The sequence below is a fragment of the Lathyrus oleraceus genome, chromosome 7, assembly GCF_024323335.1.
Source record: "Lathyrus oleraceus cultivar Zhongwan6 chromosome 7, CAAS_Psat_ZW6_1.0, whole genome shotgun sequence".
Classification (NCBI taxonomy): Eukaryota; Viridiplantae; Streptophyta; class Magnoliopsida; order Fabales; family Fabaceae; genus Lathyrus; species Lathyrus oleraceus.
Window position 1 is genome coordinate 329,831,465 of NC_066585.1, and position 24,465 is coordinate 329,855,929.

The window sequence follows — 24,465 nt, forward strand, 5'->3', positions numbered from 1 at the left end:
ATCCATCCGCACTTCAACATGGGCAACCTCTTTCTCTCTTGTTTATGGTATGGAAGTTGTGCTCCCCGTGGAGGTTGAGATCCCATCGTTGCGTGTCTTGATGGAAGCCAAGTTAACTGAAGTTGAATGGTGTCAGACCAGATATGATCAATTGAATTTGATTGAAGAGAAAAGATTGACTGCCATATGTTATAGTCAGTTATATCAGCAGAGAATGAAGAAAGCATTTGATAAGAAGGTCATGCCTCATGTGTTTAGAGAAGATGACCTCGTGCTCAAGAAGATTTTATCTTTCAAACTTGATGCTATGGGAAAATGGACTCCTAATTATGAAGGCCCATATGTTGTTAAGAAAGCCTTTTCAGGCGGTGCTTTGATTCTTACAACTATGGATGGTGAAGAGTTCACGCGCCCTGTGAATGCCGATGTAGTCAAGAAATACTTCACCTAAAAAAGGAAAGGAACAACTCGCTATGTTGAAAACCTAAAAGGGCGGTTTAGGCAAAAGAATGAGTGTCTCGGTGGATTGAAGACTCGAAAGGGAGATCCAGGCAAAAATTAGAGACATAAAATAGAAAATTTATCCTGGTGGATTGAGTACCCCACCTTTGGGAAATCTAGGAAAAAAGTAGGGATTATGGCAAGTAACTGCATTCGGTTGGTCCTAATCCCGTGAAGCAGTTTTGAGGAGTCATTTGGTTTTGATTCATCATTCTCAACCGAAGACAAGCACAGTGGATTTTGAAGTTGGTAGGGAGAGGAGTGATCATTGTATTCAATGTAGCCCTTTTCCATGTAAATTACCATTTTCAAACTTTGTAAAGATCTATGGAGTCTCGTCATTTACAGACTACCATTCTATTAAATAAAGTTGAGCTTTTATCCAATTATTTTTATTCTTACTTACTTCCGTTAAATAAAATTGAATTTTTATGATGATAATTTTGAAATAAATTAATGAATAATTATTTTTCTTAAAATAATAAAAGCATTCACTTTAAGAATAACCGATTTTAGCAAGGAATGCCAACAGCAATCCGAGAACAGATAAGTCTTGAAATATGTAGCATTGTTGGTCTTCCCCAACAGTTTGTCGTTTGTCCTATGTTTGGTCGATGAGTTTCTCATCCCCAATAGAGTTGAGCTGACGATTTGTCCCTTTGCAAATTCATTTTCCCTAGCTAAGGTGCTCATGTTTGGTACCCCCCAGTTTGTAATTTGAATGATTGAACCCTGGATATCTGGAACCTCTATTTGGTTTCCAAATCCCTCATTTGCATTTGTTTGTCTTGTATAACCATGACAATTTCTCCCCTGTGTGAGTCTTGATCCGGTTATCTTTACCTGGGAATTGGTTTATTTCATAATTTCCAAGAAGAATTTGGTGATTATTGAGGGATTCGGTGGTCTTTGGTGTGTTCTGACAAATCTCAGCATCCCTAGCATTTGGCTCATTTTCCTCACTCAGAATTTTATCTCTGGTATTCCCCGACGGAGTTCGTCTTTTGTTAGAAGATCCCTCGTTCCCTCCAGTATTGGATTCTGAGCAGTATTTGATTTTTTTGTCCCCTGCAAGGTTGTCTCCCATTTGGTATGGTGTTGACCTAAAAATTCCCCGCAGTATTGACAATTTGGATCCTCAGCAGATCCTTGTTATCTTCGGCATGTTTGGTTGATCATCCTTCATCAGCGCTCTCTCCCCATAGAGTTTGCCATGACTGATTGGAGGCATGTTCTCCATGTCTTTTCCCAGCCAGAGTTGATTTATGTAGAGTCAAATGATTTTTCCATCTTGTTGAGATTAACCGAGTGTTGCAGCGATTCAAATCTTTGTTATTTATATCCTTTGTATTGTTTTGTCAGCATAATCACAATTATACACATGCATACTCATGCATAAAACACATCATCAGATATTTCATTATGCCTTTTATCGCATTTGATTTTTTTTCTTCTGATCCCCTTCTTCGGTAATATTATTTACCCGTGCAGATTTGGTGTGTTTGTCCTCCTTCAATTGTAGAGTGTCAGCCCCTAAGGCAGAAAGAGTTTAAACTTTCTCATTCCCCACTAAGTTATTTTCTCGTGGATGACTATTATTTCAGTTTCCTCCCCAGATAATTATCTGGATGGAACCATTCCCCTTGAGTTATATCCTCATTAAGTTGAGCCTTTGTTTGACAGTTTCTTTCTAGTTATTACCTAGATAGATATTTTGGTCCCCCGAGAGTCTATTATCCAGTAACTGGTAATATTCTTCTTAATAATGAGTACATTACTTTTGCCCAATACCCGGTAAAATATAATCTACTTCCTTTAGATTCCCCAACGAATTCGTTTCCATGTTTCCCCAATAAGTCTATCCTTGATATGTTCATCCTAACTGATGACGAATATTCTTCCTTTTTGGTTTTATGCCTAGTAAAGGTAGTTGTAATCCCTTTTTATTCCCCAGAGAGTCTATCCTTAATATGTTCACTTTAACCGGTGATGGATTTTTTCTTCTCTTTGGTATTCTACCTGGTAACTGGTAGTTGTGATTCCTACTTTCCCCTGCTGAGTTTATCCTTGATATGTTTATCCTAACCAGTGACGAATATTCTCTCTTTGGTATTCTACCCAGTAACTGGTAGATATATTTCCTATTTCTCCTCGGCAGTCTATCCTTGATATGTTTACCTTAACCGGTAACGAATATTCTTCCTCTTTCCCAAGTGGTCTATCCTTGATATGTTCATCCTAACCGATGAAAGATATTCTTCCTTTGAGTTTATCCATGATATGTTTACTTTAATCAGGTGACGAATACTCTCTCTTTGGTCTTCTGCCCAGTAATCGGTAGTTGTAAATCCTATTTGATTTCTCTCTACAGTAGGTTATTCTTACCCAGTTGACTGGTAATGAATACACCTCTTTTTCTTAGCGAGTCATCCTTGAGATGTTTACCCTAATCGGTAACAGATCTCTGTCAGAGTGTATTATCTTCCTACCCACTAACCGGTAATAGATAATACATCTCTTGTACTCCTGTGTTGAAGTTTATTCTTCCCCAGTTGAGTTTGGACGCGTATTTCCTCAGTGAAATCGCCAATCCTCTGTTTGGTTTGAGTATTTCATCTTTGTTCTGATCTGTTCCTATCCCCCGCAGATTAACCTTGTCCCCAGACCGAGTCTTTCCATTGATTTATTTTCATGGGAATTCCCCTTGTGTCTCCAACAGTTTTCAAGTTGTAGCCTGGCCTACGCATAACTTGTTATCCCCTCAGAGTCCCTGTCTCCTCAGTGAGCTTTCCTTATAGAATGCGTTATGCTTCTGTGGACTTTCAATCTCTCCGGATTTTTTTCCCTTTGTGGCAATATATTCCCCACAAAGATTATTTTTACATCTCATCATATGCAACATGAGGTCTCTTAGGGACCAAAATTTTATTCTTGATGTTGGTATTTAAGTCCACTCTACTGAGTTGATACAAAGATTTTAACCTTCACATCCTCAGTTAGAATGTCCTTAATCAGGGGCAGCTGTAAGACCCCAATTTTGACCCTAAGATCCCTCATGATATCTCATCATATGCATTGGCTTTGGGATCACACCTTGGCATCCCCCTTACCCCTCATTCATTGGTTTTGCATTTGGAGAGATCACCAAGCACATTTGATTGTATCATACTTTGTTTTTCTTTGTTTACTAACCAAAATACCAAAAATATGTCTACGTATAACTTTGTTTCTTTTGTAGGTAGTGTGTGCATCCACCAATGCCTCATCAAGCTCATATCCAGGGTTTAAGACCCTTAGTACAAGGAAATCAATCAAGGGATATTTTACATTGATTATATACATCATATATGGGTCCCCATGATCTTCACTAATCATTTTGATCAAGAAATCACCAAGAGTTTGAAGCTTGTTTTTCTTGGAAGCCCTAATTCATTTGGGTATATTGTGTGACTTCCTCAGAAAGTTTCTTCATCATTTGATCAAATATTTCAATGGATACTTTATATTACATCATATTATACATATATGATTCTCCATGAGTCCAAAAGATCAAGAGAACTTCAAGTTTGCAAGTTGGTTCAAGGTAGTTGACCAAAGAAAGTCAATTGGTTAAAACTGGGTTTCCCTAGACCTTATCTCCTACAATTTTTGTCATATAAAAATTATTCCAAGAGCAACGTTACTCCTTATGACATTAAAAATAACGTTAATGTTTAGGTCAAGAGCTAGTTTTTCTTGGAAAGTCATTTTTTATGGTGAAAGATTATAGGTCATTTTGTTTGTGGCCTAGTTAGGAGGTCAACTTCCAAAGACCATAACTTACTCAATTTTTATGATATGAAGGCCATCAAAGTTTCATTATAAATTTAAAGATATCCTATACAACTTTTATTCTTTGAGAAACTTGAAATTAAACTTTCAAGGGCATGTTCCAAAAGAAACATTATAGGTCATTTTGCCATTACCATTGAATAAACAATTTTCCTCAACTTCTAAAATGTATAACTCCTTCATGCCAAATCCAAGTGAGGTCAAAATTTCCACCAAATTGAATAAGATTAAAATATCTAAAACTTTGATGAAGGAATGTTTTCCATTTAAAGCTTATAGAAAAAGTTATTCAAGGTGGAAGAAGTGGTCATTTGACTTGGTACTTAGAAATTTTTTAAATATGTTTAATTTCCCAAACTTCCACCTCAAAATTCGTCATCATCCAAGCTTCAAATGGAAAAGTGTCCAACATAAAAGTTGTTCCCCTTGATCTCATCTTTCCAAAAAGTCTAAAATGATTTAATTTGGACTAGGTTTGAATGACTTGCGCATGGTTACTCTTCATGGTTCCATTTGGATGAATCTCATGATCACTTCTTAAATTTAAATGCATGGCTTCATGTTACACTTTGAGCATCACTCATGATCATTTTTGGACTTAATCACATCATCTTATAGGCCTAGCACACGCCCATGCAAGCATGCATCTCACCTTTCCAATTTTGGCCAATTTTTGAAGTGTGCAAAAAGCAATGAGCATGGCTATAAATAAATGACCTTGGTGATCAAAAATGGAATCCTTCTTGCCCAAGCTTCGACCCCTTCTTCCCCAAACACCATTGAAAGGATAATCTTGAAGATTTCTTGAGAAATTGAGTTTCAATTCTAATTCTGTTTTGGAATTGAAAGTCCAAGAGTCCAAGCTTTTTGACCATCCAAATCATTTCCTGCAAGCTTCCAGAGTCAAGCCAAGCCAAATTGGAAGAAAGATCAAGCTAATTTGAAGCTTCTCGAAGGTGAGATTTCAGAAACTTTTCCTCTTCGATTCTCTCTCATTTCTAATCTATTTTGATTGATTGTTGGTTTGCTGAAGTCTTACCAATGTAGGCAACAAGATTGAGTTGCTTTGAGGTAAAGTCGAAGCAACTCAGTTCATGATCCTCAAAATTCAAATCCATGTATCTTTCAATATACTTGAAATTGGAGAAAATTGAGGCCAGATTCAAGCTTCTGAGCATTTTTCTTTAAAATCATGTCCTTGTTTTTCATTTTGGTGAGGGTTGGTGGTCATCCATTCCGGTGAGGTTCACCGGAGAAGATGACCGGAGCCCTAGCTCTGGTGGTGTGTTGGCGTGTTCCCAACCCTTTGATCCATTCAAAATGTTATAATCTAGGCCCTTGGTTATGATTACCATTGGTGTGACGCGTTTGACTTGGTCTATCATGGATAGCGCGCGCGTGGCCATCAGATCTGCCACCTCAATTAATGAGGGAGATCTAATGACCCTTGTTTTTTTTTTAATTTTATCTTATTTTCTGAATTTCCATTTAATCCACTTATTTTATTTAATTCATCGAAATTTCATTTTTAATCTAAAAAATATAGGACTTTCGCCAAAAATCTTTAAATATTTTTCTCTTCCATATTCTGAATTAAAAATATTTTTTTGATTAATTTTGGTATTTTTCATGAATTAAATGTTTTTGTGCATATTTTTAATTGTTTAAAAATACTTCTGACTCTTTAAAAATTGTGAAATTTTTTATCTAGGGTCCTTTGACCTTGTTTGACCTAAGATACATCCCTTGGCCATTTATTTGGTGTTTTGAAGGGATTTTAGGTTTTGACCAAATTTAAATGCATTTTAATCCATTTTTAAATTTATTTTTTATTGATTAAATGTATAAAAATGTTGTTGAGCCATTTTTATGGTCTTGTGATGTTTGACTTTCTGTTTGGGTCTTGGTCAAGGTTGATTTGACTTTTGTTGGATCAAAACCATTGGATTTAGGGGATTGATGAAATGCACATTTCATCTTCCAAAATAAATGGATGGTTTTGATTTGATGAAATTTCTCCCATGATCAATTTGTGTTTCTATTTCCCCATCCCTCTTCATCTTCATCCCTATTCTTCCCCATTCCCTCATTTGACCAATGAAATCTCTAATGTCTAAAAGCTAATTGATTCATCAATGACCTTGTGTCAGATTAATCAATACAAGTATGATTGAGATATGTCCCTCCCATTTTTTTAGTGTGTGGTTTTAGGAGTTTGGTTCTTTATACCAAGTCCCTAACATGCATTAACACCCATATTTTTATTGCCCGATCTCAGATAGTTGTGACTTCTACATAAGTCCAATTACGATTGCTTAACATAGAGATAAATTTGACCCTCAAGGCATAACATTCTAGTAAGTGAGATTGTAAGTCTCCCATTCTTCATGGCATTGTGGGGAGACTTGACCTTTTTCCTTTCATGAGAGCTAGTGGCATACTTGTTGAATTATCCAAGTTGGAGCCCTTCTCATGGAAGATGTCTTGGTTTAAGAATTCATACTTGTGAATGAATGGTTGAGTGTTCTCCAAAGAATGACTTAATCAATTAAAAATCATCTCTAACACCACTAACTTTTGACTAATATTTGACTAACTCTTACTCTTTATGCTTCTACTTTTAAGTCATTTACTTTATGCAATTCAAATTTTAGTAATTTATCATTCATTGCCATTTACATTTCATACAACTTGTTTATGTTTAAGTTCTTTTCTTTTTGCTCATTTGAGCCATATTTTGTGATTGTACATATTTGTTTGTGTTATTTGATTTTGTATGTGGTCTTAGGACCTTAAAACACCTAATAACAACAAAAACCCTAAAAAACACTTGGTGGACTGTTGAACTTGATCTGAGCTTCTGGACTTTGAATTAGGCAACATTCCCTGGGCTAAAGGACTTGGACAATGCCCATATTCTGAAACTGAGTTATCTCTGATTTTGCTTTCACCTGATGCAAGACTTGAGACTTTCTTTGATTCATCTGCTACTTTGTCCTTGCGATTAATTGTTATTTTGATCTTGTGTCTGATGTTTTATTCTAAGTTGATCAAGGAATATTTCATCTGGTACATTGGAAGACAATGAAGACTGCTAGCTATTGGAGTGCTTTCTTGGATATGACCATCTTTATTTGATGCCTTGATGTTTGGATATTGCTCATTGCTCATTGCTTGATTAAAGTCCAAAGGAAAATGGGTTTCTATATGGCATTCTTGTCTGTTGGATTGTATCCCATTGGTCAGATCTTTTCAACTCTTAACTTTTAATTTATGCTTAGGATAACCTCTTCATCTCCTCCCACTTCTTAAATTTCAAAATCTCTCTCCCTCTTTTCAAAAACTTTTCTTTGCTTGTGATTTCAAATTTAGACATTGTTTTATTGATTAGAAACTTTGGCCTTATGCCATTGAATTTTTGAAAACTTCTTTTATTAAATCAAACTTGTAAATAAACTTAACCATATTGACTAAAGTTTCAATAGACAAAAAGAATTAATAACCCCATTCAAATTTTTTGGCCCTTTGTGCCTTTTCTTATTAAACTTCTGTTAAAAGCAATTCACCAACTCATTTGAAAATTTTACCACGAACTACGAGGTTTTGATCCCTCATTTTTATATTGGTACGTAGGTACACGATCGAAGGTCTTGTCAAACATAAACAGATAATTAATGAATTATTTTCTCATCCCCACACTCTATTTTTATCAAAAATCATTTATACCAAAAACACATGCACACATGAAAAAGGGCTCCTTAGGAGTACCTAGGACACTTTGGATGCTAACATCTTCCCTCTGTGTAACCAACCCCCTTACCTATAATCTCTGGCATTTTATTAGTTTTGATTTGAAAACTTCTTATCTTTGGGTTTTGTTTGTACTTTTACCTTTTCCTTTGGAAATAATAAAAGTGCGGTGGCGACTCTGGTTTTATTGACATTAAGCTTATCAATAGCTTGATGGTCATGAATGTACAGCTACATTACCCTATTAAAAAATAAACCTTTTTATCGTATTCTTTTTCCCTCTTGTAAGACCCCAACTTTTACCCGAAGATCCCTCATGCTATCTAATCATATACATTGGCATTGGGATCACATCTTGGCATCCTTCTCACCCTTCATTTATTGCCTTGGAAATCCTATTTCATCTGGGTATCTTATGTGACTTATTCAACAAGCTTCTTCAACCATTGATTAAATATTTCAAGGGATACTTCAAATTTCATCATCTTATGCATATATGATCCTCCATGAGTCCCAAAAGTAAAGATAATAGCAAGCTAGCAAGTTGGTTCATGGTGGTTGACCAAAGGAATTCATCTGATCAAAACTGGGGTTCCCTAGACCCTATCTCCTACAATTTGTATCATATGAAAATGATTTATGGAGAAAAGTTACTATAAATGACATTCCAAACAACTTTCATGTTAAGGTCTAGAGCTAGTTTTGCTTGTAAAGTCATTTTCTATGGTGAAAGATTATAGGTCATTTTGTCTAAACCCTAATTTTGATATGTTTGATTTTCCAAACATCCACCTCAAAATTCATCCTGATCCATGCTTCAAATGAAAAAGTCTTCAACACGAAAGTTGTTCCTCTTGATCTAACCTTTCCAAAAGTCCAAATTTATCCCATTTAGACAAAGTATGAGTGACTTGCGCATGACTTGAACTTGGATGACCATTTGGCATGATTGAACTTGCATCTTCCATACACAAGTGCATGGCCTTTCCACATGACTTCAACAATGTTTATACACAATTTTGGACCTAATTGAATGATTACATGGGCCTATCACACGCCCATGCATCCATGCAAAGTGAATTTGCTATTTTTAAAAATTTGAAACAAGTGTGTAAATAACAATGCTTTGGCTATAAATAGAGACCCTTGAATTCAAAATTGAGGACACAAGCGCGTCGGCTTTGAATCTGCAACCCCAAACCCTCTCATTCAAAGGATAACCTTGAGGATTTCCATTGGAAATTGAGTTTTAATCTCCACTATTTTGAGATTCAAATATCCAAGTGTCATGCTTCCTTTTTGATTCAATTCTACTCTATCAAGCATCTAGAGCAAGGCCAAGTGAAGTTGGAAGCAAGATCGTGGCTAATCGAACCTGTAGTGGAGGTGACTTTCTCAATTTTTCTTTTCTTCAATTCTAACTCAATTCTCCATAATTCTTCTTGATTTTTTGTTGTCTGAAGTCCTACCAATGTAGGCAAGAATATTGAGTTGCTTTGAGGTCAAATCGAAGCAACTCAGATCATGATGATCAAAATTCAACTCTCTGTATCTTTCAATATACTATGAGTTTGATGAAATTGAGGCCAAATTCGAGCTCCTGAGCATTTTTACTTTAAATTCATGTCCTTCTTTTTTATTTTGGTGATGGTTGAAGGTGGACCAATCCGGTAAGGTCCACCGGAGAAGAAGACCAGAGTTACAACTCCGGCGATGCATTGGCATGTCTCAGACCATAGAATCCTTGCAATTTATTTTAATCTCACGCGTTGGTTTGGGTTACCACTTGTGCAGCGCATTAAATGGAGTCCATTGTGGAATGCACGCTGAGATCCACTTGATCTGGCACCTCAATTAATGAGGGAGATCAAGTGGTCACGTTTTTTTAGCATTTTCTGATTTTCATTTTATTTGACTTATTTTCATTAATTCATATTAATTTTAATATTGATCCAACACATATGAAACTTTCACCAAATTATTTTAAATAAATTTCTCTTTCATTTTTTGAATTAAAATTATTTTTTGGATCATTATTAATATTTTTCATGATTTAATTGTTTTTTTTTGCATATTTTTAATTGTTTAAAAATACTTTTAAGTTTCCAAAATTAATGAAATTTTTTCTCTAAGGCCCTTTGATCTTGTTTGACCTATGATAAATCTTATGGCCATTTATTTGGTGTTTTGATGAGGGTTTAGGATTTTGATCAACCATAATTTAATTTAATGTATTTTTTAATTGATTTTAATTGTTTAATTGCAAATATATTATGTTGAGCTTTTGGTATTGACTTGTTAGGTTTGACTTGTGTTGTTGGGGCTTGGTCAAGGTTGATTTGACTTTGTTGAGTTAAAATAATTGGATTTAGGGGATTGATGAAATGTACATTTCATCTCCCAAAATGAATGGATGATTTTAATTTGATAAAAGTCCTCCTTTGACCAATTTGTGTTGATTCCATTTCCCCTCCTCCTTCATATCAATCCCATTCTCTTCTCATTCATTTCATGGATCTATGATATCTCTATACCCTAAGGCTAGTTGGTTGTAAAATCAACATAAGTATGGATGAGATAAGGTCCACCCCTTTTGCATTTTTCTTTTAAGTGTGGTATGTTTTAGGAGTATGGTTCATAATACCATATCTCTAACATGCATTAGCACTAAAATTTCTATTGCCCAGCCTCAAATACTTGTAACTTCTACATAAGTCCAATTACGATTGCTTAACATAGCGCTAAATTTTGACACAAAAGGCATAATATTCTAGTAAGTGAGATTGTAAGTCTCCCCTCTTTCATGGTATTGTGAGGAAAATTGGCCTTTTTTCCTTCCTTTGGAAGATGTCTTGGTTCAAGGATCCATGCTTGTGAATAGTGGGTTGAGTGTTCTCCAAAGAATGACTTAAACAATTGAAAAGCAAAAGTAATACTAACTTCTAATCAACAAACAACTAATATTTAAATTCAAGCCATTTACTTTTATGCACTTTAATTTCAAGTCTTTATTCATTTGCCATTATTCATACCATTTAACTTGTTTATTTTAATGCCATTTTCACTTTGCTCACTTGAGCCATACTTTGTGAATATATTGTGATTATGTATACTTGTTTGTGTTTGTGGTCCTCTGACCTTAATGTACATAATAACAACAAAAATCCTAAAAGACATTTGTGTGGACTGTTGGATTTGATCCGAGACATTGGACTTAGAAGTAGGCAACACTCTCTGTGCAAAAGGACTTGGGCAATGTAAACTTTCATGAAACCAAGTGCTTGTTTTGTGAACTTTCATCTGATGCAAGTATTGTGACCCCATTTGAGTTCATCTGCGACATGGTCTTATTGAAGCTGTTACTTTGAACCTGTGCTTAATATCTATCTCTAAAGTCATCTGATACATGGGATATTATGAAGAAGATCATGGAGTTGCTAAGCTTGGATGTGGCTATCTTTATTTTATGCCTTGCTCTTCATCTTGCTATTTGTGTATTGATATTGCTTGATTCTAAAGTCCAAGGGAAAATTGGGTTTCTATATGGCATTCTTGTCTATTGGATTGCATCCTATTGGTCAGATCTTTTCAACTCTTAAGTTTTAATTCTTTTGCTTAGGATTAGTCCCTTCATCTCCCCCCACTTCTTTAATTTCAAAATCTCTCCCTCGTTTTAAAATCTTCTTTGTTTGTGTTTTCTAAACCTATACTTGATTGCAAATTAGAAACTTTGGCCTGATGCCATTGCATTTTTAAACATCTTTTTTTTAATCAAACTTGTAAATGAATCTAATCATATTGACTTAAATTTTCAAAAGACAAAAAGAACTACCACTCATTCAAATTTTTAGGCCTTTTGTACCTCTTTTAAATTTACCCTTTAATTAAAAGCAATCCACTCATTTTGAAATTGTTAACATGAACTACGAGGTTTTGATCCCTCATTTTTTATGTTGGTACGTAGGCACAAGTCCGAAGGTCTTATCAAACACAAAAATATAATTAATGAATTCTTTTCTCATCCCTCCACTCTATTTTATTGCAAACATCATTTTGTACAAAAACACACACACACACAAAAAATGGGCTCCCTAGGAGTACCTAGGACACTTTTGGGGCTAACACCTTCCCTCTATGTAACCAACCCCCTTACCTGTAATCTCTGGCATTTTATTAGTTTTGATTTGAAAACTTCTAATCTTTGGGTTTTGTTCTTACTTTTCCCTTTTCCCTTGGAAATAATAAAAGTGCGGTGGCGACTCTGGTTTTATTGATGTTAAGGTTATCCATATCTTAATGGTCATGAATTTACCGCTACATAAATTAAGTGGCGACTCTGCTGGGGAGTAGTCTCCAGTGGGTTTAGCCTACTTTTTTTATGTGTATAATTATGTATTTGATGTATGTATATTTGTTTGAATGATATAATCTGCTTGTTGTGCTTGGTGATCTCGGAGTGGTGAGATAAGTTCTAACCCGAACTTGAGTGCCATTAAGATAGGAGGATGGTATGATCATGTTCGACATGTGTGGAGTAGTCCTTAGCAAGTTGGATTGAGACCCATATACTCAGTGGAAACCCTTTTGAAGCTATTAATGTCACACAAGTTATTTGTGGTTAGGCATTACTTTCTCTGATTTGGGGTCCGAGAAGTTGAGGATCATAGAACATTTAACCTCTCTTGGCCTATTTAGGACGTAGTGCGGAGACTGTTCAAGTGTAGACTTGATAACAGTTGTTACACGATACTACACTCAGACGAGTTTCTCTTGAGAATATTATGGGTTGATGAGTCAGTCATCATAACCTGTAATATCCGATAGATGGAATAAAGACTCTAGGAACTTTTTAGAACATGATCTATAGGTTTTATCCTTAGTACACTCCTTTGGGATGGTTCTTAACCAGACTCCATGCTCGTGACTCACAATAAACTCTTGATTCTTGGTTGATCCAATCAAGTCTTGTCAATATCAATGGAACTTGGGTGTTGATAAGGTGAAAACCATAATCCACCAAAATGGATGATTGATCTTGACAATGACTTGATTCATCCCTTGACCTTTGTTTGTTTTCCTTGTGTGTGATCCCTTATTTGTGATTGTTGCATTCATGCATTCATGCACATCATAACATTCATCACACAAAAAATAACTTCAAGGAACTGAGATTCTATTTGCAAATATTTCCAGACCATGGATTATGGACGAAGGAACACTAAGAAGTACAATTTCAGATGTCCAGATTTGAAAGAGTTAAGGAAGCTATCAGCTTTTGTATTAGGTATTTTTGGATTGACTTCTGATTTCCTCATCATGGAAGCTACTACCTTTGCTCAAGCCGGTAGTGTGGATGCTTTTTAAGCTATCTTTGTGTTGCTCATCTATGGATTAGCTTTGTTCCCTAACATTGACAGTTTTGTTGATGTTAACGCCATTAGAATTTTCTTGATTGGGAACCCCATGCCTACTTTGTTGGGTGATATGTACTTCTCTTTGCATCTAAGGAATTCTAAGGGTGGTGGAACTATTGTCTGCTGTGTTCCTCTTCTATTCAAGTGGTTTATTTCGCACTTGCCACAGACTCCTACTTTTGTGGAAAACAAACAATGTCTAAGGTGGTCTCAAAGACTTACGTCTCTCACTAATGATGATATAGTTTGGTATGATTATTCATTGAGTAGTTTGGAGATTATTGATAATTGTGGTGAATTCTCCAATGTGCCTCTCATTGGTACACAAGGAGGAATTAACTACAACCCTGCTTTGGCCCATCGACAACTTGGGTTCCCCTTGAGAGACAAACCTAATAACATGTTGTTAGAAGGTCTTTTCTATCAAGAGGGTAAAGATTCCCAACATTTGAAGCAGAAGATTGTGCATGCTTGGCATAATGTGCATAGGAAAGGAAGATCCGAGCTTGGTCCATGCAACTGTGTAGCTTTGGAAGCTTACACTCTTTGGGTGAAGAAGAGAGCTTTGGAATTGAAAATGCCTTATCCTTGTGAGAGACCAATGTCCATGGTTGTGGCTGAGCCATTAACTCTCCCTAACCATGATGTAGAGGAGTTAGCAGACGCACTCGCCAAGATGAAGCAAGAGAAGGATACGTGGGAAGAGCGGTTCCATGCTTTGAGCAGAAAGCATGAGGAGTTGCAGCTAGAGTCTAAGGACAAAGATGCACTTATTGAGCTTCTTGAAGATCGAGTAGTGAAGAGGCAGAGAGAGCTAGAGGTTTTGGTAGCGGTGTATTCATCACTTTATGATTTATTGACTAAATCAAAAGCAAAACATACAAAGATAGAGTCGCCACCGCACTTTTATTTATCCAAAGGAATGGCTAAAAAGAGAACAAAAGCCTAAGAAGTTTTACAAAGAAAACTAATAAAAAGGGTACAGAGATCTGGGTAAGGGGGTAATTATGCAAAGGGAAAGTGTTAGGCACCCAAAGTGTAACACCCCAATAAAAAATAAGATAATTATTTGATTTAAATTAATATTATATTTATTAATTTAATTAAATAATTGGAATTATTGGATTATTATTATTATTATTTTGGAATAATAATTATTGGAAAATATATAAGTGTGAAATAAGGAAAAAGAGTCTCATTTGGAAAAGAAAGTTTTCACGTGAAACAGAGAAGCGATTGAGAAAGAGGAGAAAGGGCAAAGAGGCAGAGCAAGAGGAAGAAGATTGGAGAAGAGAAAAGCTTGGAGCTTAGAGATTGCCGGATTAACTCAGGTAAGGGGGGTTTATCGTTGTTTAATGGGTATTATGGGTTAGCATGTAATGGGTAGTGATAAACCTTTGAATTGACCCTAATTGGGATTGTTGAATGCTGAAAAATTGTGATGAATAAACTGTGTCAAAACTGAAATTGAATCGGTAATTGGATGGGTAGTGTTTTCCCGAACGTATAGCTTTTTACGGAATTGGAATCGGAGGTCCGGAAGTCCTCCAACGGCGGAAAATGCGGAGAATTCTGCATTCTGCCTTGTGTTAGCGCAGGAACAACTTTCTGTCTTGCGTTAACCGGTAACCCAGGGTGTTAACCGGTTAACACTGTGTTGTATGGTGTAAAATTGCTGTTTTGTCTGCGTTAACCGGTTAACCCAGGGTGTTAACCGGTTAACCCTGTTGTGATTGCTGAGATATTGCTGTTTGTGCTGCGTTAACCGGTTAACCCAGGGCGTTAACCGGTTAACACTGTTGCGTTTTGCCAGAAAGTGTGTTCTGTGTTGCGTTAACCGGTTAACCCAGGGCGTTAACCGGTTAACACTGTTAAAAAGTGGAAAAATGAATATTTTAAATGTATGTGTATATGTGATGGTTGGCCTATATCGGTGTGTGATATAGTAGGGATTATTCCCGCTGTTTTGAGCAGTATAGGTATTAGTAGAGTGTGCTAATACTGTGATTGAATTATTTGACATGATATGATGTTTTGATACATGTGTTGATGATGTATGATGGTATGCATAATATTGTGAATGTATATGTTATGCATGTGTTGTGAACGGACTGTTTTATGGCTTAGAGTGTGAGCATATGTCCATTGTGGATTTTGTTGTGATGTTGCATTGCTAGGTGATTAGCATGCATATTGTGGCCTTTATGGTGGTAGCTAATTCCCATGGTGAGGAATTAGTGATGTTAGTCATTTTGGACTGTTGTTGATGTTTGCATGCTAGGTGAATTAGCGTGCATAGCATGGCCCTTGGGGTGGTAGCTAATTCCCATGGTGAGGAATTAGTGATGTGAGTCACTAAGTCTCAAATGAGTGGGACTGGTGAGCTTGGTAGCCGTACCTGGATTTGGTCGGTGAAGTTGAACTATATGTTCACGAATAGTCGGTACCGCATGCATGGAGTCTCATTGCATAATTTATGTATGGCGTATAATATGAATGGATGTATTCCAATATTATACGTGTGTTGTGTTGTTACTGAGTATGAATATGAGTTGTATTGGTGTGGAGTATGATGTTTGAGTTGATGTGCCGTTACTGAATGTGTGATGTGATTAGGGTGATTAATGTGTTAAATTACTTAACATGACATGATATTTTATAATGCTTATTATATCGATTGAGGAACTCACCCTTACAACTATTTTTCAGGTAACGAGCAGTGATTGAGTAGAAGCTAGTGCTTGGAGTCTAGTGTAGTCTCCTTAGTGGGTCGTGCTCTGATAGATGTAACATCGGGAGGGGATATTTTAATTGTGTTGTTGATGATTGTTGAACCAGTTTACATGTAGTATGTTACATGTTTTGAATGATCGATTTGATCTCTATCCGCTGCGTATTATGCAACTGTTTTATTTGATAAATAAATGAGCATGACAAGCTACTTTGATGAATAGTGTGAAATATTGTGTGACACCCTTAATTGCATATTTACTCTGATAGATACATATTTGTTATTTTAATTAAATAATTGGGGTATTTTAGAAGGGTGTTACATTAGTGGTATCAGAGCATCGTCGGTCGAGTCGAGTCGTAATTATTCTGTTTCCCCTGTACGGTATAGGTGTTGTGTAACCCTATCAGTACTTATTGTTTTAGCTTGTTGGATTTTCAGAATAGAGATGGCTGGAAGAGGTAGAGATGATGCTGCGATTGCTGAGGCTCTGGGTATGCTAGCTGGAGTACTTGGAGGAAATCCGAATGTTGTGGGAATGGGAGCTGCTCGTCAACTGAGTGAGTTCCAGAAGAACAATCCTCCGATGTTCAAGGGAGCATACGATCCAGATGGCGCTCAGAAGTGGTTGAAGGAGATAGAGAGGATCTTCCGAGTGACGGAGTGTGCCGATAACCAGAAGGTCAGGTTCGGTACGCATATGCTGTCAGAGGAAGCTGATGATTGGTGGGTTGCTACCCGCACTGAGTAGGAATCTGCTGGGAATGCTGAGATCACTTGGGCTGTGTTCAGAGAGAGATTCCTGAGGAAGTACTTTCCAGAGGATGTTAGAGGAAAGAAAGAGATAGAGTTCTTAGAATTGAAGCAGGGCAATCGGTCTGTTACTGAGTATGCTGCTAAGTTCACAGAGCTGTCGAAGTATTACACTCCCTATAATGAGGCTGCTGGGGAATTTTCAAAATGTGTGAAGTTTGAGAACGGGTTGCGTCCCGAGATCAAGCAGGCTATTGGATATCAGCGGATTAGAGTGTTTTCTGATTTGGTTGACTGTTGCAGGATTTTTGAACAGGATTCCAGAGCCAGAGCAGAAAGCTATCAGCAGAGGGTTGATAGGAAAGGCAAGAATCAGAATGACCGTGGAAAACCGTATGCAGCTGGCAAAGGTTTTCAGCGGTAGAGTGTGATGAAGAGGCCTAGTGGGGGAGACTCTAGTGCTCCTGCTAAGTGTTACAGATGTGGTCAGGCGGGACATCGTTTCCACGAGTGTACCAGTGCTGAGAAGAAGTGTTTCAAATGTGGTAAAAGTGGTCATTTGGCTGCAGAGTGCCGGTTGAAGACTCTGACTTGCTTCAACTGTGGAGAGGTGGGTCATATCAGTCCACAGTGTCCTAAGCCGAAGAAAGAGAACCAGTCGGGAGGCAAGGTCTTTGCTTTATCGGGTTCCGAGACTTTTGCAGATGATCGTTTGATCTGAGGTACGTGTTATATTAATGGCTTTCCTCTTGTAGCTATTATTGACACCGGTGCTACTCATTCCTTTATATCTTTGGATTGTGCTGTGAAACTTAAGTTAGAGATATCTGAGATGCATGGTAGTATGGTGATTGATACTCCTGCGAAGGGTTCGGTGACTACTACTTCAGTTTGTTTAAATTGTCCTTTGAGTATTTTTGGTAGAGACTTTGGGATAGACCTTGTGTGTCTTCCACTAGTGCAGATTGATGTTATCTTGGGTATGAACTGGTTGGTGTTTAACCGAGTTTCTATCAACTGTTTTGATAAGACTGTGATATTTCCTGAGATTGAGGAAGGAAAGGATTTGTTTCTATCAGCAAGGCAGGTGAATGAGGAAGTAGCAGATGGGGCAGAGTTGTTTATGCTGTTAGCGACCTTGGGGGCTAAAGATAAACTGGTGATTGGCGATCTAGCCGTGGTGTGTGATTTTCCTGATGTGTTTCCTGAAGAAGTGAATGAATTACCGCCAGAGCGTGAAGTTGAGTTCTCGATTGATTTGGTACCTGGTACTAGACCGATATCGATGGCTCCGTACCGTATGTCTGCTGTTGAGTTAGCTGAATTGAAGAGTCAGTGGGAAGATCTGTTGGATAAGAAATTTATTCGTTCGAGTGTGTCACCGTGGGGTGCACCAGTGTTGTTGGTTAAGAAGAAAGAAGGTACTATGAGGTTGTGTGTGGACTACAGGCAACTGAATAAAGTGACGATCAAGAATCGGTATCATTTGCCGAGGATTGATGATTTGATGGATCAGTTGGTTGGTGCGAGTGTGTTCAGCAAGATAGATTTGAGATCGGGGTATCATCAGATACGTGTGAAAACTGAGGATATTCAGAAGACTGCTTTCAGAACAAGGTATGGACATTATGAGTATTCTGTAATGCCTTTTGGTGTGACTAATGCGCCTGGAGTATTTATGGAGTATATGAATAGGATTTTCCATCCGTACCTAGATAAGTTTGTTGTGGTGTTTATTGATGACATTTTGGTGTATTCGAAATCTGAAGAAGAGCATGCTGAGCATTTGAGAGTGGTTTTAGGAGTTCTGCGAGAAAAGAAGTTATTTGCTAAACTGTCAAAGTGTGAATTTTGGTTAGAAGAAGTTAGTTTTCTTGGTCATGTGATTTCAAGAGGTGGTGTTGTTGTTGATCCTTCTAAGATAGAAGCGGTATCTAAGTGGGAAGCTCCGAAGTCTGTTGCTGAGATTCGAAGTTTCCTTGGATTGGCTGGTTATTATAGGAAATTCATTGAGGGATTTTCTAAGTTGGCGTTACCGTTGACGATGTTGACTAGAAAAGGGCAAGCGTTTGTTTGGGACTCAAAATGTGAAGAAGGTTTCCAAGAGTTAAAGAGAAGGTTAACTACTGCTCCTATTCTGATATTACCGAGTCCGTCGGAACCATTTGAGGTGTATTGTGATGCTTCATTGTTGGGTTTGGGTGGTGTGTTAATGCAGAATAAGCAGGTTATAGCTTATGCTTCGAGACAACTGAGGGTTCATGAGAGGAACTATCCGACACACGATTTAGAGTTGGCAGCTGTGGTATTTGTTCTAAAGCTATGGAGGCATTACTTGTACGGGTCAAGATTTGAGGTTTTCAGTGACCATAAAAGTTTAAAGTATTTGTTCGATCAGAAAGAGCTGAATATGAGACAGAGGAGATGGTTAGAGTTTCTGAAGGATTATGACTTTGGTTTGAATTACCATCCGGGTAAGGCAAATGTAGTGGCTGATGCATTGAGTCAGAAATCATTACATGTGTCTATGTTAATGGTTAAAGAATTGGATTTAATTGAGCAGTTTAGAGACTTGAGTTTGGTGTGTGAGAGTACTCACAATAGTGTTAAATTGGGAATGTTGAAGTTAACGAGTGGTATTCTGGATGAGATTAGAGAGGGTCAGAAATCCGATGTGCTTTTGGTTGATAAGTTGACTCTAGTGAATCAAGGTCAAGGTGGCGAATTCAGAGTTGATGAGAATGGTGTTTTGAAATTTGGTAATCGGGTGTGTATTCCGGATGTTACCGAACTTAAGAAGAGTATCCTTGAGGAAGGACATCGTAGTGGCCTGAGTATTCATCCCGGGGCTACGAAGATGTATCATGATTTGAAAAAGTTATTTTGGTGGCCGGGAATGAAAAGAGAAATTGCGAGTTTTGTTTATTCTTATTTGACTTGTCAGAAGTCAAAGATTGAGCATCAAAAGTCGTCTGGGCTAATGCAACCGTTGGCTATTCCAGAGTGGAAGTGGGATAGTATCAGTATGGATTTTGTTTCTGGGTTACCGAGAACAAGTAAGAATTTTGAAGCTATTTGGGTGATTGTTGACAGATTGACGAAATCGGCTCATTTCATTCCGATCAGAATGGATTATCCGTTAGAGAGATTAGCTGAGTTGTATATTGAGAAGATTGTAAGTTTGCATGGTATTCCGTCGAGTATTGTTTCGGACAGTGATCCTAGATTTACATCGAAGTTCTGGGAAGGTTTGCAGAGGGCTTTGGGAACTAAGCTGAGATTGAGTTCTGCATATCATCCGCAGACTGATGGTCAGACTGAGAGGACGATTCAGTCATTAGAGGATCTTTTGAGAGCTTGTGTTTTGGAAAAGGGAGGTGCTTGGGATTGTTATTTACCTTTGATTGAGTTTACCTACAACAATAGTTTTCATTCGAGCATTGGTATGGCACCGTTCGAAGCTTTGTATGGTAGGAGATGTCGGACACCTTTGTGTTGGTATGAGTCCGGTGAGAGTGCTGTGGTTGGACCGGAGATTGTTCAACAAACTACGGAAAAGATTAAGATGATTCAGGAGAAGATGAGAATTGCTCAGAGTCGTCAGAAGAGTTATCACGACAAGAGGAGGAAGTCACTTGAGTTTCAAGAGGGAGATCATGTGTTTCTTCGCGTTACTCCGATAACTGGGGTTGGTCGAGCTTTGAAGTCGAAGAAGTTGACACCTCGATTTATTGGTCCTTATCAGATTTTGGAGAGGATAGGGGAAGTAGCCTATCGTATCGCTTTACCGCCGTCACTTGCAAATTTGCATGAGGTTTTTCATGTGTCTCAGTTGAGGAGGTACATTCATGATCCGTCGCATGTAGTCCAAGTAGATGATGTACAGGTGAGAGATAACCTGACTGTTGAAACATCACCTATGAGGATCGAGGATCGAGAGTTGAAGCAGTTGCGGGGTAAAGAGATTGCCTTGGTGAAGGTAGCTTGGGGAGGACCAGCAGGTGGCAATGTGACTTGGGAACTTGAGAGTCAGATGAAGGAGTCTTATCCTGAGTTATTCGCTTGAGGTATGTTTTCGAGGACGAAAACTCTTTTAGTGGGGGAGAGTTGTAACACCCCAATAAAAAATAAGATAATTATTTGATTTAAATTAATATTATATTTATTAATTTAATTAAATAATTGGAATTATTGGATTATTATTATTATTATTTTGGAATAATAATTATTGGAAAATATATAAGTGTGAAATAAGGAAAAAGAGTCTCATTTGGAAAAGAAAGTTTTCACGTGAAACATAGAAGCGATTGAGAAAGAGGAGAAAGGGCAAAGAGGCAGAGCAAGAGGAAGAAGATTGGAGAAGAGAAAAGCTTGGAGCTTAGAGATTGCCGGATTAACTCAGGTAAGGGGGGTTTATCGTTGTTTAATGGGTATTATGGGTTAGCATGTAATGGGTAGTGATAAACCTTTGAATTGACCCTAATTGGGATTGTTGAATGCTGAAAAATTGTGATGAATAAACTGTGTCAAAACTGAAATTGAATCGGTAATTGGATGGGTAGTGTTTTCCCGAACGTATAGCTTTTTATGGAATTGGAATCGGAGGTCCGGAAGTCCTCCAACGGCGGAAAATGCGGAGAATTCTGCATTCTGCCTTGTGTTAGCGCAGGAACAACTTTCTGTCTTGCGTTAACCGGTTAACCCAGGGTGTTAACCGGTTAACACTGTGTTGTATGGTGTAAAATTGCTGTTTTGTCTGCGTTAACCGGTTAACCCAGGGTGTTAACCGGTTAACCCTGTTGTGATTGCTGAGATATTGCTGTTTGTGCTGCGTTAACCGGTTAACCCAGGGCGTTAACCGGTTAACACTGTTGCGTTTTGCCAGAAAGTGTGTTCTGTGTTGCGTTAACCGGTTAACCCAGGGCGTTAACCGGTTAACACTGTTAAAAAGTGGAAAAATGAATATTTTAAATGTATGTGTATATGTGATGGTTGGCCTATATCGGTGTGTGATATAGTAGGGATTATTCCCGCTGTTTTGAGCAGTATAGGTATTAGTAGAGTGTGCTAATACTGTGATTGAATTATTTGACATGATATGATGTTTTGATACATGTGTTGATGATGTATGATGGTATGCATAATATTGTGAATGTATATGTTATGCATGTGTTGTGAACGGACTGTTTTATGGCTTAGAGTGTGAGCATATGTCCATTGTGGATTTTGTTGTGATGTTGCATTGCTAGGTGATTAGCATGCATATTGTGGCCTTTATGGTGGTAGCTAATTCCCATGGTGAGGAATTAGTGATGTTAGTCATTTTGGACTGTTGTTGATGTTTGCATGCTAAGTGAATTAGCGTGCATAGCATGGCCCTTGGGGTGGTAGCTAATTCCCATGGTGAGGAATTAGTGATGTGAGTCACTAGGTCTCAAATGAGTGGGACTGGTGAGCTTGGTAGCCGTACCTGGATTTGGTCGGTGAAGTTGAACTATATGTTCACGAATAGTCGGTACCGCATGCATGGAGTCTCATTGCATAATTTATGTATGGCGTATAATATGAATGGATGTATTCCAATATTATACGTGTGTTATGTTGTTACTGAGTATGAATATGAGTTGTATTGGTGTGGAGTATGATGTTTGAGTTGATGTGCCGTTACTGAATGTGTGATGTGATTAGGGTGATTAATGTGTTAAATTACTTAACATGACATGATATTTTATAATGCTTATTATATCGATTGAGGAACTCACCCTTACAACTATTTTTCAGGTAACGAGCAGTGATTGAGTAGAAGCTAGTGCTTGGAGTCTAGTGTAGTCTCCTTAGTGGGTCGTGCTCTGATAGATGTAACATCGGGAGGGGATATTTTAATTGTGTTGTTGATGATTGTTGAACCAGTTTACATGTAGTATGTTACATGTTTTGAATGATCGATTTGATCTCTATCCGCTGCGTATTATGCAACTGTTTTATTTGATAAATAAATGAGCATGACAAGCTACTTTGATGAATAGTGTGAAATATTGTGTGACACCCTTAATTGCATATTTACTCTGATAGATACATATTTGTTGTTTTAATTAAATAATTGGGGTATTTTAGAAGGGTGTTACACAAAGCATCCTAGGTACTCCTAGGGAACCCTTTTCACAAATTGTTGCAAAAAGATATTGTTTATGAAAATATTTATTGTGCAAACATTGATTGGGAGGATGAGAGAAGAATATACAATTTTTATTATTTTTGTGTTTGGATGGATAACCATTGCCTACGTACCTTTACAGGATCAAAACCTCGTAGTTCGGCTAAAAGATTTCCAAAAAGTAAGTGGATTGATTTTAAACAAAAGCCCTAAGGTCTTTCATTATCCATGGGAGAAAACTCAACCTATACAACCACAAGTCCACCATGTGAGAACAACTTCAACTTGCTAGTGAGGGACCATGCCCTATGATAAGCAAGGAAGTCTTACAATTCAATCACTAAGGACAAAAGGTGAGATTTACATCAACCACTAAGATAATTGAGATCTATGGCTAATGTATGAAAACTTGATTAAAGAATAGACAAAGCCACAAAACAATTGAATGAGTGAAATTAACCATTTAGGATTATTCACAAAATGAAGTCAAAGTATGATTAGAATTCAATTCAAAAGAAGTATTATGAAAATGAAGTTTGAAAGATCAAAGGCTTAAGGCCTAGGTTTCTAGTTTGAAAAGAAGTGAAAATGTTTGCACAAAGTTTTCTGGTTTGAGTTAACAATGCAAAATGGAGGTTTAAAGAACAAAAGGTGGGGATGAAGGGGTAAAACTTCTTAGATGTTCACCTCTTGAGATCATATGTAAATGATCCAAGTGATTCCTTTGGAAAAGGCAACAAGTGTAACACCCTTCTAAAATACCCCAATTATTTAATTAAAATAATAAACATATATCAGAGTAATTATGCAGTTAAGGGTGTCACACAATCATTCACACCATGTTCCAAAATAACTGTCATGCTCTTTATTTAATCAATTAAACATTTGCATAAATCGCAGCGGATATAAATCAAATCAATCAAAACATGTAACATACTACATGTAAACTGGTTCAACAATCATTAACAACATAATTAAAAGGTTCCCTCCCGATGTTACATCTATCAGAGCATGACCCACTAAGGAGACTACACTAGTCTCCAAGCATTCGCTTCTACTCAACTCATTTCTCGTTACCTGAAAAATAGTTGTAAGGGTGAGTTCCTCAATCGATATAATAAGCATTATAAAATCTCATGTCATGTTAAGTAATTTGACACATTAATCACCCTAATCACAACATACGATCAGTAACAGCACATCAGCTCAACATCATGCTCAACACCAACATAAAACACAAGTATAATCTCAAATCATACTCCATAACAACACAAACACACGTATAATATTGGAATACATCCATTCATATTATACGCCATACATACATTATG